Here is a 12,344-nt window from a genome sequence, read left to right as displayed (position 1 = left end):
ATGCTAGAACAGAAAATATTATAGAGAAAGAGGAACTAACTGATTCGTCATGAACTGGAATAGAAAAAATCGATAATTTTTAAATTAAAATTTAATAGTTTTATTTACATTAACTTGTTATTTGAATCTGCAATCGGATATACATTCGGTCTTCGATAGTGTTCACTGACATTTTCAATATCTTTGATCTTTGACCAACAATTGTTTATGATGGAGAAGTTGTATCTACAGTGTTTTTTAATGGTAATGAATGCGCATACCTGTACACACAGTACTTCGGGATCAATCCTATTTTAATATGTCGCTTATATTAAAGCCCTTAAGATTAAACTCTTCACTCATAACATCTTATATCCAGACTCCATATACGTTTATTTTTGTTTCAAAAACATCTTTTTTACGAAAATTATTCTGCAATGGATCTGTATTTGTTAAGTTTGAACTAAATTGAGCATTATAAAGCATTATGACTACTTACCTGCTACCTAAGAATATCAAATAAAACGAGACTAAATTCCTGTCAATCAATTCTTCTCCAAAAGCGTTATTTTGGCAACTACCATAATACTCAAACGAAGTTATTGCATAGAAATGCTACAAAAATTAATTAGCCAAATATAATAATAGTGTACATATCTCACTGTTGTTAATAATTATATAATAATGGGGAAAGTGGCATTTTAAATGAAATTATGATAGAAGGATCACATTGACATCTCTTCATATTCATATTCAATAAATTCACATATATGAAGTAATATTATAAGGGCAGAATACCAATTATATATTTGTAAATAACTATAATATAACTAAAAACATAAATAATATAAGAATAAAAATTTCAAAAACAATTGTTCTAGTAAATAATAATTTATATATAGAGCTATAAGAACCATAGAATAAATTACAAAACGACCATCCTGAAACATACATTGGAACTATTATGGATCAATATGATATATTATTAGATAAATCATAATTTCTGTTAATAAAATTTAGCAAAACAGACATATATAAACATATATATTACGTAACAAAACATAAGGATCAATTATGTTGACAGAATTGGCCTTGATTTAAACATAAAATGCTAGAGACACTTTCAAGGCTAACAAGAAATCACACTTACATAAATATCTTTAAACAAATGGCCCAGTATCTGTAACGTATCTGGCGGAAGAGTTCAGGGATTGAAAGTGACTTTTTAGCTTTACATATTGGGAAATTACACTTAAAAAAGGTACTTCATTTAACAAACAGCCTGTAACCAGGTTTATAGAAAACTTTAAAAAGCAAGCCAATTTTTTATTATATTTTCCCTTTATATCTTTGAATTTCGAAAAACTACGAATAGTTAAAAAGCAGAAATAAAATTAAAATGAAATTGATGGAAATAAAGATTATTTAAAATTTATATAGATTTTGATTTAATGTTTACAATAGATAATACATGGTTAATAAAACCTAAAAAAATATTATTGCAGGGTGATTATTATAAAGTTTTCTATTTTAACTTCTCTTGGTAACGAAAATGTATATTAATTAATTATATATAATTATATCCCAAAATTTAGTTACACTCTATACGAATTCAACTAAATATTTTGGCAAAATTATTCATTTTAGGACCAATTAAAAGTAAAATAAAGCCTTCTAATTGTTGGTGAAATTAAAAGTAAATTATTCTACTAATAATTACACAGGCAATATTCTAAAACTTGCTAGATAGACAAGCTTGTTAAGCTTGATTCTGTAATGGCTGAAGTTAAAGACTTAAGTATAATCCATCCCATAATAAATTGATTTAATAAAATTTGGCCTTGTGATAAACAGTTAACAGAATTACACTACAAAATTTCAATCAATCAAACATAATTAATAGTCCCAATGGTTCTTATTTTCTAACTATTTTCTTTAATAAAGCTATAAGTATTTCTGAAACTTTTAAAAGCATACATAACATGATCAACAGATATACATCATATATATTCAACTTTATATAACTTCAAGAACATCATTAAATTAAAATTGAGGGAGTAGAGTAGCATCATTGATTAAAATTAATATCATTAAAAAATTTAAGTTTAAGAAAGTTCTAAAAATAAGATAATAAAATTTAAATTTTATTGAATAATTTTCGTACTATAATTCATTCCATTATAAATTTGTTTAATTAAATTTCGCTTCATTATAATATACTATAAACATTGAACGAAAGCTCAAGAAATTATTAGTAATTATATATCTAGATATATTTTCAAATATAATTTTTATTCTTGTAAGTTATTTACTTGTATTATTATTGAAATAATGAATTTTTAATAATTATTATTATATATATATATATATATATATATATATATATATACAAATAAAAATATTTTCGAAAAGCATCAAGATGGCCGCCGGCATCGGTTCGACAAATGCAATATGCCTGAAATGCAACCGACATCGTGGTAGGGTGGTCCTCCGTTGACGATAGAGGGTAGTGGAGGCGCTAGGGGGGGTAACGCAGAGGGGGCGCAAGTAATCGATCTGTTTTCTTTCGAACCCCGCGGCGTAGACGTCTGGGCTAGCCCTATCGACACGTCCTCATCTCTGCGGCATTCAATTAAATATGTGGCTCTGTCGAGTGCAGCAACATGTAACTGAAATAATGTTGTTTTGTGGCAAGGGGAACTTAATTGAATTGTCCTCGGGAGGGACGCGGTGGGGCGGTAGGACGTTCGATCTATAAACGAGCGTATCAGTCCGTTAGTTATAGGCACCATTACCGGAAAACCCACAGAGATTTCCGAAATAAGGAGCCTAGGAAGTAATTTCTTAATATGTATGAGTGCATTCGTCAAATGGAAATCGATAGTTTTAGACATAAAACAATAAAATGACACATTTTAACTAAAAAACATTTTATACAAAAAAAACATGCAGAATCTTATAGAATCTATTATATAATTATTGTAATAATAGAGAAAACAGCCATATTTTCACACAAACCATAACAATTAGTATAATGATACAAATTCTCGCTAATGGATATAACTACAAATATACTTGAATACAAATTTTTACCCAGACAGTTATATTATTTTAGATTTGTTTTGTTGGTAATTTAATTTTTTCTATATGTCACAAAATTATATTAATATTATTGTATTGTAGTTAATATAACATTGTAAATAGATTACTGGTATTAAGCTAAATTGTGTGTATATATTAGAATATAAAATAAGTGTAGTAGGTAGGTTAAATGAAGTTTTCGTTTATTAATATTTAGTTCTTACAACGATTATTTTGTACACATTTTGTTTTATAAAAAATTTTTCGTGTTAAAAATCTCGTTCGATTATTTTTTTATATTTAGTGAATTTCTTATTTATTTTTTGAATGTGGTTAAATTTTTTTAATATTTCATATTTCTCTTTTTAATGTTAGATATATTTCTATAAATTACGCAGTTTTTTTATTTAATATTACAATGGGTAGGCCAAGTAAAGATGCCGTATGAGGAAAAATAGGAATAAAGAAACAATGATCGAAAATAACGAATGCTTCTGGCCCCGGAGTCCGCTACATAACCTGGGTGATTTGACAAATGTTTTAACTAAACAATAATAAAAAGTTATTGTGCATTATACTATACACAAATATCTGATTATTTTAAATAAAATATATGTGAAAATATTCTCCTCCAATGGAACCACCTCGGAAGTGCACTCTCTCGAATAAAAAAAGAATTTTGAAAATCGCCGCACAATTGATGGAGAAATCGGCGAACATACATTACAAAAATTATATACAGCCGAACATCGAAATTCCTCCTTTTTCGAAGTCGGTTGATAAATAAGTCTGGCTTTTTGGTGATAGAAAAAAAGTACTGAGTTAAGTCAACATCTATAGCGAATAATATGTTTTGTTGAATCTGGTGGTGATATGTGGCCAAACAATTAGGAGTATTTTTTAAATAATAATACTACTCCTTCAAAAACTTGAGCAATTCACTAAGCTAGCTTTTAGTCATTAGCATCGAGGGAGACTTGAATTATTTAATGTTTTCTTCACAAAATCAATTTACCCATCAGAACATTATAGTCAGTTAACAGATCACATAACGATATCTACAAACCGTGGAGATTGATTTATTCAACAAACTTCGAAATATTTTTGGTTTCTCGACATTTTTTATAAACACTTCAGCAACTCCGAAATTCTGGATTGCAGGTAATCCTTAAAAGTTTATTCAGAAACATTTAAAGCTCAATGTATGCTGTGTTTCTTATGCCTGAGGTATTATCGGTTCATACTTTTAGAAATGAAGAGATAACTTGAATATTTAAACGATTAATTTCTACTCAATTAAGAATTATACATAAACATTTTATTTGTATGGGAATTGTGTACCCTCAAGGATATGTACATAATGATTACATATTCCCGATTCTCAAATTGTATTACTTAAATCGGCTTTACCTTGTGCTTCTAAAAATAAGAGATCAAATTTTACAAATTAGAGAAGTAAACCAGAAATTCTATATATACTTCACTTGAGCTTAAACGTAACTGACTATATATGGTAAACATAACAGTTTTACTCAGAAGAATAATAAAATATAGCTTAATATAAATGTAGAGAAAATGAGGTCATATAATACTTAACACTATAAGCATATTAATGAAAAAAAAGAAGAATGTATAATCTAAAAAAAATAGAATTTAAAAAATAAAGCTTTTGTGGTTAGTATATATATAGCTAGACTGTAATGTAGAAATGATTAAATTCATTAAATCATTAATAATATTTACAATACATTATCTATCTATGTATTAGATATTATATATTTATTATTTCAATAATTAAAGTATTTTTAAATAACTTACTTAGTTTTTTCATATTTTTTAATTGTCTTATTTATTCGTTTTATTTTTTATTTTAAACTTTTTTTCAAAAAAAGTTGAAATACCATTGAGATAATAGCTAAATAAAAAAATTCTTATGATATTTAAAGAAGCCGAATGATCTCTAGTTTAAATTTAGCTTTATGAAAATCAATTCCTGCTCAAGAATTAGGCAAAGAAAATGGTTAAAAGATGCACGAAATTGAACTCGAAAAGGATAATTATAAAAATAATAAGGATAAAATGTTGTGTTTTTTTTCTATAACCTAAAACAACATAGTTATTTAAAATTAAAATCGATAATTAAATTTGATTGAACTGATAATAAAAAAAGTGGCTTGAATATTTTTTTGCTTAATAAATAGAATTTTGTTGAATTTTATCTGCAGGAATATTATGAGCATCCGCCACTAAGTGAAAACCATTAATAGCAATATCATAAAATTAGTTTTCGTTCTGCAAGATAACATAGTACATCACAAGCTGTTAAAATGATTCTCCTACCAACTTCCCCGCCCGAGCTAGCTCCCAGAAAATTTAACAAAAATTGTTTACCGTTCATCAAAAAAATGTTTTTAAAGAAAAGTTAGTCGAATATTTAATATGATCTAAAAATGTTAAGCAAACACTTTCTGCCGAAGAAATAATGTTTCACCAAAAATAGGTACTCTTTATCAGTTATACGGAAAAGCTTTTAGTCTATGTGTATGTTTACACCCACATATCAATATGTAACCGTCTATAATGTCCGTACGTTTATATAAAATCAGTTTCAATCGTTGAAACGAGAAATAAGAGACCGTAGAATATTCGTCGTTAAAGACCTGTTTGGGGTCGAATCGCAGCTAAAGGATTTCGCTGAAGAAAAAGGTAAGGAAACAGAGCAATTTAAAACTGGTTTCCGTCGAGCCCGAGCCGGCTCGGCCTCCTTGATTCGCCGGACCGACCGTACGGTCATGTCATTCGCTTTTAAACCACTATCATTTGTTTGGCTTTCGCGCAGATTATCCAACACGAATATGATACGGGATGGTGCAGCGCGACAGGTTAGAGCGGCGATACCATTATACGGTCGTGTAAAGCAGGTATCCATACCTTTTTTGGAATTGTCAGGATTTGTTTTTGACAGAATTAATGTATTTTATGGTGGATTAAAAATTACTAAAAAAATGTTTTAACAATAAGAGGTTTTTTTTTGAACGAAAAGTCTATTAAATTTTAGCAGTATTTAGGTGATATTTTAATTTTAAAACCGTATTATTGAGTTATTCTTAATAGTATTACCATGTATGCCTGTAATTCTTTTCCTTTTTTTTCCGCTTAAGAAAATGCGTTATTTACAATAGATAGTGGATACTGATTTATTCAAAATATTGACCATTTATTTCTACGCATTTTCTCCATCTCTTATCCAATTTTTACGAAGTTAAAAGTTCGTTAATTCAATAACTAAATCCCTAATCTGTTGTCAGTTAATGCTATTGATAGTCGGTGTCCAGTAAACTAATTCAAAATTCAAAAAAAAATAATTCAAATACCCTTCAATGTTATAGACTAAATGATATAGCGAATAGCTTCCGTTTTTTAGGAGTAGGATTATTATTTTAAAAATATTTGCAATAGTTTGGCCACATATCACCACTATATATATGTTGACAAAATTTTGTATTTTTTTTCTATTCTAAAAATCTAGACTCATTGATCCTCTATATAATTACGATAATTTAATCCAATCATCTATAGTGGTAAATGGAGCTAACTAACTTAAATTTTCATAATATTTGTGGATAGTATATATGTTCGGTGCTAATTAGTATTATTCCTATAAAAGTGATATACGGTCTAGTGTATCCCCAATGCTTTCTACCTAATAACTCTCGGTAATTTCTTTCCATTTTTTTTCCCTAAAATTTCCTAAAGAAAACGCGTTATTTACAATACACAGTGAACATTTATTTGGGAAGTTATAGATGCCATTCCATAATAATAATTTCTCCTTTAAACTTAACTATTCATCGAATTATTCGTTATAAGTAATACTTGGCAAACGATGGGAAAATGTAGTAGTAAGATGGAGCTAGGTATGGAGAGTACGGCTTAATTTCAACACTTTTTTGACTGGTTTTTGCTGTACGAAACGTCGCATTGTCACGCAGCAAAATTATTATATCATGTTTTTGAGCGTATTATGAGCTCTATTCAGTTAACGCACAGTTCAAAGAGCTCATCTGTTGTCTATAACGTTTAGTGAAATGCCATCGGACACAAAATTTGCTAACTAAAGCGATTTATTCTTGTAGCGAATGAAACATTGACAGGTGATGAACATAATTTTCTTGCTTGTGATTTTCGAAATATACCAATTCTTATCACTCATTATGCAGAAACAATTTCCTTTGGTATCTTCGAAACAGCATTTTATTGGTTTTTAAGATTTTTTGATATTCCAATTGCGTGTGGCCATTCACAAAATGCAACTCAGCTCAGATTCAACCTCTCTGCCAATTGTTTTCAAGGTTTTATTAGTTTCTCATTCAATGACTCCTGAAATTCCACATATGAGTTCTAGCGTTTTCTACGTACCAGGGCGTTATTTGTCTTGAGCATTCAAATTGTCACTTTTGAATTGTTCGGACGTTCTTATAGTTGGAGTATGCTCACCGTAAGTCTCTACCAGCAAATGATGACCCCCAGATTTTTTCTTTTGGTGTAATAAGAAAAGTAATACCTACCAAAAATTTACGTTTTCAGGCACAAAACTCGGTATTTTCAAAATATTGTCAATGGATGGATTATTTTGATGGAATATAACTTGTGTAGTCTTGAGTGAGTAGAAAACAACCTATATATACATCATAACATTGCATCAATATGGCTACTCAACTCTTTTACTGGTACAAGTACCGTAAAATAATTACCGACAAACCTGATACACTTTTCAGCAGGGAAATAGTACAAAGTTAATTATGGATATTAGTATCAGAGCGAACGTTTATAGGAAATTCGTTTTGCAATATTTTTATTTAATATTAAGAATTAAATTATAATAAATTATTAAATTATATTAAATATTAGTATTAGAAACCTATTTTTTGTCATGCGATGGACATTATTAACAAATTTGACTTACAATTTTTGTTATACTTTTTTAATTATATTTTTGTTATACGTGTTCCTCGCATAAATAAAGTTTTATGCTTACTTTGAAGTTTTTCTGTGATAAGCCATGGACTCCACATTTCCCCAAGATGAAGTTCATGTTAATTTATAGTTATGATATTACTAATTAAAAGATTAAAAACGATATATAGCTTTTGCTATGCCCATAGTCAGGCGATATTTTATGTCCACTATCGAAAAACAAGAAATCATTTTATTTGAGTTCAGTTTATATAAGTGCAGGATTATAAAACAAAAAATTAAGAAACAGTAAAATATCTGAGTCTTTTATCTTCTATTGGACATTTAAGTAGTATCCGAAGGCGGCGTGAAACCAGTAGAATACAAGGAGCCTTCAGAATCATATAACAATAGATTGAGCTAATTGGAGTTCAGTTGTCCTATTCGAGATCATCATGTAAAATTGGAGAATGAAACTTACGGCGTCAAGAATATGGTAATGGAATATTTAGCAAAATAATGTAAAAGAAAAAAAAGCCAAAAGGCTAAGATCTAATGATAGAGAAATAATTTTATACCAAAACAACAATTAGTCGGTATAGTACTTGAAATGATAACATAATTAATCACTACATCTACTCAAAACCAAGATTCATCAGGTGTCCAATCTAAAGCTGTAGTACATACAGAAGATAAAAATTGTCACAGAAAAGTTCTCCTTTTCCGTTAAAAAGCAATAAAACAGCATATGCAGAAGTTCGCAATCAATTTAAAAGTTTGGTCTGGGTTTTCATCCAATAAGCCTTACAATTCATTGTTTTCGAATTTTGTTGGTCCTCCAAGCCGTTCACTGACGTTAAAGTCACCATTTTCAAATTATTGAGACCTCCACAGACAATGGGATATGACAGAGTAGCATCACCATAATATTATAAGAGATTTTGCTGATATTGAAATTGTAAGCATAGTTAGCGTCTGTATACACTGAACAACTGAATAATACTAAATAAAAAACCGTTACTTTGAATATAATATAATATAATACTAAACTAACAGTTGTTAACACCTCAGTAATACGCGTTTGGGTATTATATTTCCTAATTCTAGTTGAAAAGTGTGGATTATAGTATTGTTAGAAGTAATAAATGCTCTAAAATGGACCCACAAATTCCCAAAATGATTTACCAGTAATATTTTGATCTAAAAAAGTAGCGCTTCTTCAACCGCGACCCCTAACCCTTAACATATTTAGTTTAATAAATATTGTCATAGATTTCATCGAAAAAAATAATTTTTGAAGGTAACATCGATAAAAAAGAATATTATCTCTTTATCAAAATATATATTGGATTATAGTACCACTAGTGCTGCTTTTTGGATACTCAGTTCAAACTAAATTTAAGTTAATTCTAATTAAACCTAAAATCCTTCAAAAAATAGATTCGTGGCGTATAATTATTAAAATAATATGATGACACTTGATGATCCTTTAAAATATTTCCTTATTCATAAATACATAAATTTAGTTAAATTAGATTAGACACTTCACCTTTACAAACTGAATTTGTTTTCGATTCCAAATATGCCAATTCGTCACAAACTTTATATCTAAAATAGTTTAATTCATACTAATTCATGCAAAACTAGAGTAAAGTTGTTTAGCTATTTTATAATTCCTATAATGCAGTAATTTAACTTTACATTAGTCTTCGATATATAATTATAAAATACAACATTTGTGGTGTAAAGATATTAGCATTAAATAATCATGTTTAAACAATTATTCAGGACAACAATCTACATTGTACGGTAATTGTGCTATATTATCATACAATGTAGCAATACAATATGTAATATACTAATTATAGTTAATTTGCTACTATATTATAACAAAAAGTATACAATCTTAAAAAACAAAATGTATTCCTTTGCTAAAATATTGGAATATATGTAGGTGCATATGATTAAATATATCTAATGTTGAAATATTTTAAATTAAGCATAAAAATCGAAAAAAAAAGGATTCTTCGGAGCAATACCAATTAACATAAATTATTAATATACTAGCTAAGTACAGAGGATTTATCTTAAATAAATAAAATAAAAAAAATAAAAATAGAAAATATTATTTATAATATTATGAAAAAAAATTATCAATAATATTATAAGACATCAATTAAATTAACATAATCAAATTTTACATATGATAAAATCGCAATAATTGCAGCAACAACAGTGAACTTCTAAAATAATATAATTTACATATTTTTCGACCAATGACTGTCTGAAGTCAGACCTGACACGCTGTCAATTTATTCACAGCTGTGTCGGTGTGAGCCAAACCCAATAAAAATGTCAAAGAAAATAGTGTTAAACACAAATGAGCAAATATAACATACAATTCAATATATTGTTTGCAAAATAAATAATATAATTAAATTGAATCAACACGTTAAAACACAACTTTATTTATATTAAAGGAATTAATTAATTAGCAAACAAATTAAATTCGTATTTCATGATAAATTAATTTCATACGAATATTCGATAATAAAATATAACAGAAAAAATCAATAATAAATTTAGACAATGTTTCAAACTTTGAAAAGTAAAATTTATAACTTACTGTGTTCAATTTTTGTGCAAGCGTGATATACCACCTGAATTGCTGAATTAAGATAAAAAGATTGTTTACAATATGAAAAACCGGGACAAAGGGGTAATACATAGTGAAACAGAAAGTATTTCTGACAGTGCATGATGGAAATTTAATTTCTAAGATCAACGAAAAGGACGACAAAAAAATAGCGAAAAATTTCATCGTGAAAAATGAACAAAATTATGCGTTATAAACAATGTTATAAATTATATATTACAAAGCCATCAAGTAAATTTTAAATTTAACATATGACTAAAATGCAATAATTACTGAAAAAAGCAGTATATTCCAAAAATAACGTAATTTACATATGTTTCGACCAATCACTTTTTGAGGTTTGTCTATTTATTCACAGCTGTGCCGACTTGAACCGAACCCAATAAATATGTCAAAGACAAAATTACTAAAAGAAATGAGTAAGGACAACATACATTTATTGATGTTTGAATAGAAAGTCATCTTGCAAACTAAATGAAATAATTAGATTGAAAAGGAAATATTTTAGGTTAACTTTAATACAGCCGTTCTTTAATTGTAATTTATTCGTATTATATTTAAATAAGGAATTAATCAATAAATATTCATTGAATAAGTCAATCCTGTTTTTAAATACTTTTTCTTTACATTCAATTGAACAATATAATCATACAACAGCCTTATTAATATTATGGCCATAAATCCGTAACCAAATTAAATTACTTTTTCACAATTAAATAATTACATATGAATTTTCAATAATTATAAATATTCACAATTTGTATAGTGTTTTAAGTTTTGAAAATTGAAATTTATAAATATTCCCTTACTGTGTTAAGTTTTTTATGCAATTGTGATAGTATATTGTTAAATCAAGATATAATAGTTGTTTAAAATATGATATATTGGGAAAAACGGGTGGTAAGTCGTAGAACAGCATGTAATTCTGACAGTGCACGATGTAAATTTAATGTCAAAGATCAACGAAAATGACTACAAGAAAAATTCAGAGAGAAAAATTAACAAAATTATATGTTATAAATAATATTATAAATTTTATGTTACAAAGACGTTAATTAAATTTTAAATTTAACTTGTGATAAAAATGCAATAATTACTGAATAAACAGTAATCTCCAAAAACAATATAATTTAAATAATTTTCGACCAATGAGTGTTTGAGGTCAGACCTGCCATGCTATCAATTTATTCACAGCTCTGCCGGCGTGAACCGAACTCAATAAACATGTCAAAGCAAAAAGTGTTAAACGCTAATGAGCAAATATAACATACAGTTCAATATAAATTTATTTGTAAAATACATAAAATAATTAGATTGACAATGATATATTTTAGGTTATCTATTATACATTAAATAAATAAATTAATTAAATAAATTACAATACCGATTGTAAATAATATATCTAAATAAATGAATCAATAAATATTCATTGAATCAATCAATCCTGTTATCAATAAATCTTCATTTCTTTCAATTCAGTAATACAATTAAGACTATATCAAGACTGTTCCCTAAGGCTATATTAGGGAAGTCTTTCTGGGTATTAATCAACACGTTGAAACACGAAGATCTTATTAATATTAAGGCAATTAAATAATTGGTAAACAAATTAAATTAGTTTTTCATCATAAACTAATTTTATATGAATTTCCGATAATATAAATAATAACAA

The sequence above is a fragment of the Rhynchophorus ferrugineus genome, unplaced genomic scaffold, assembly GCF_030347505.1.
Source record: "Rhynchophorus ferrugineus isolate W39M unplaced genomic scaffold, kcgeb_rfMv2 rfM1, whole genome shotgun sequence".
In the NCBI taxonomy this organism is placed as follows: domain Eukaryota; kingdom Metazoa; phylum Arthropoda; class Insecta; order Coleoptera; family Curculionidae; genus Rhynchophorus; species Rhynchophorus ferrugineus.
This window is presented reverse-complemented; position numbering follows the sequence as displayed.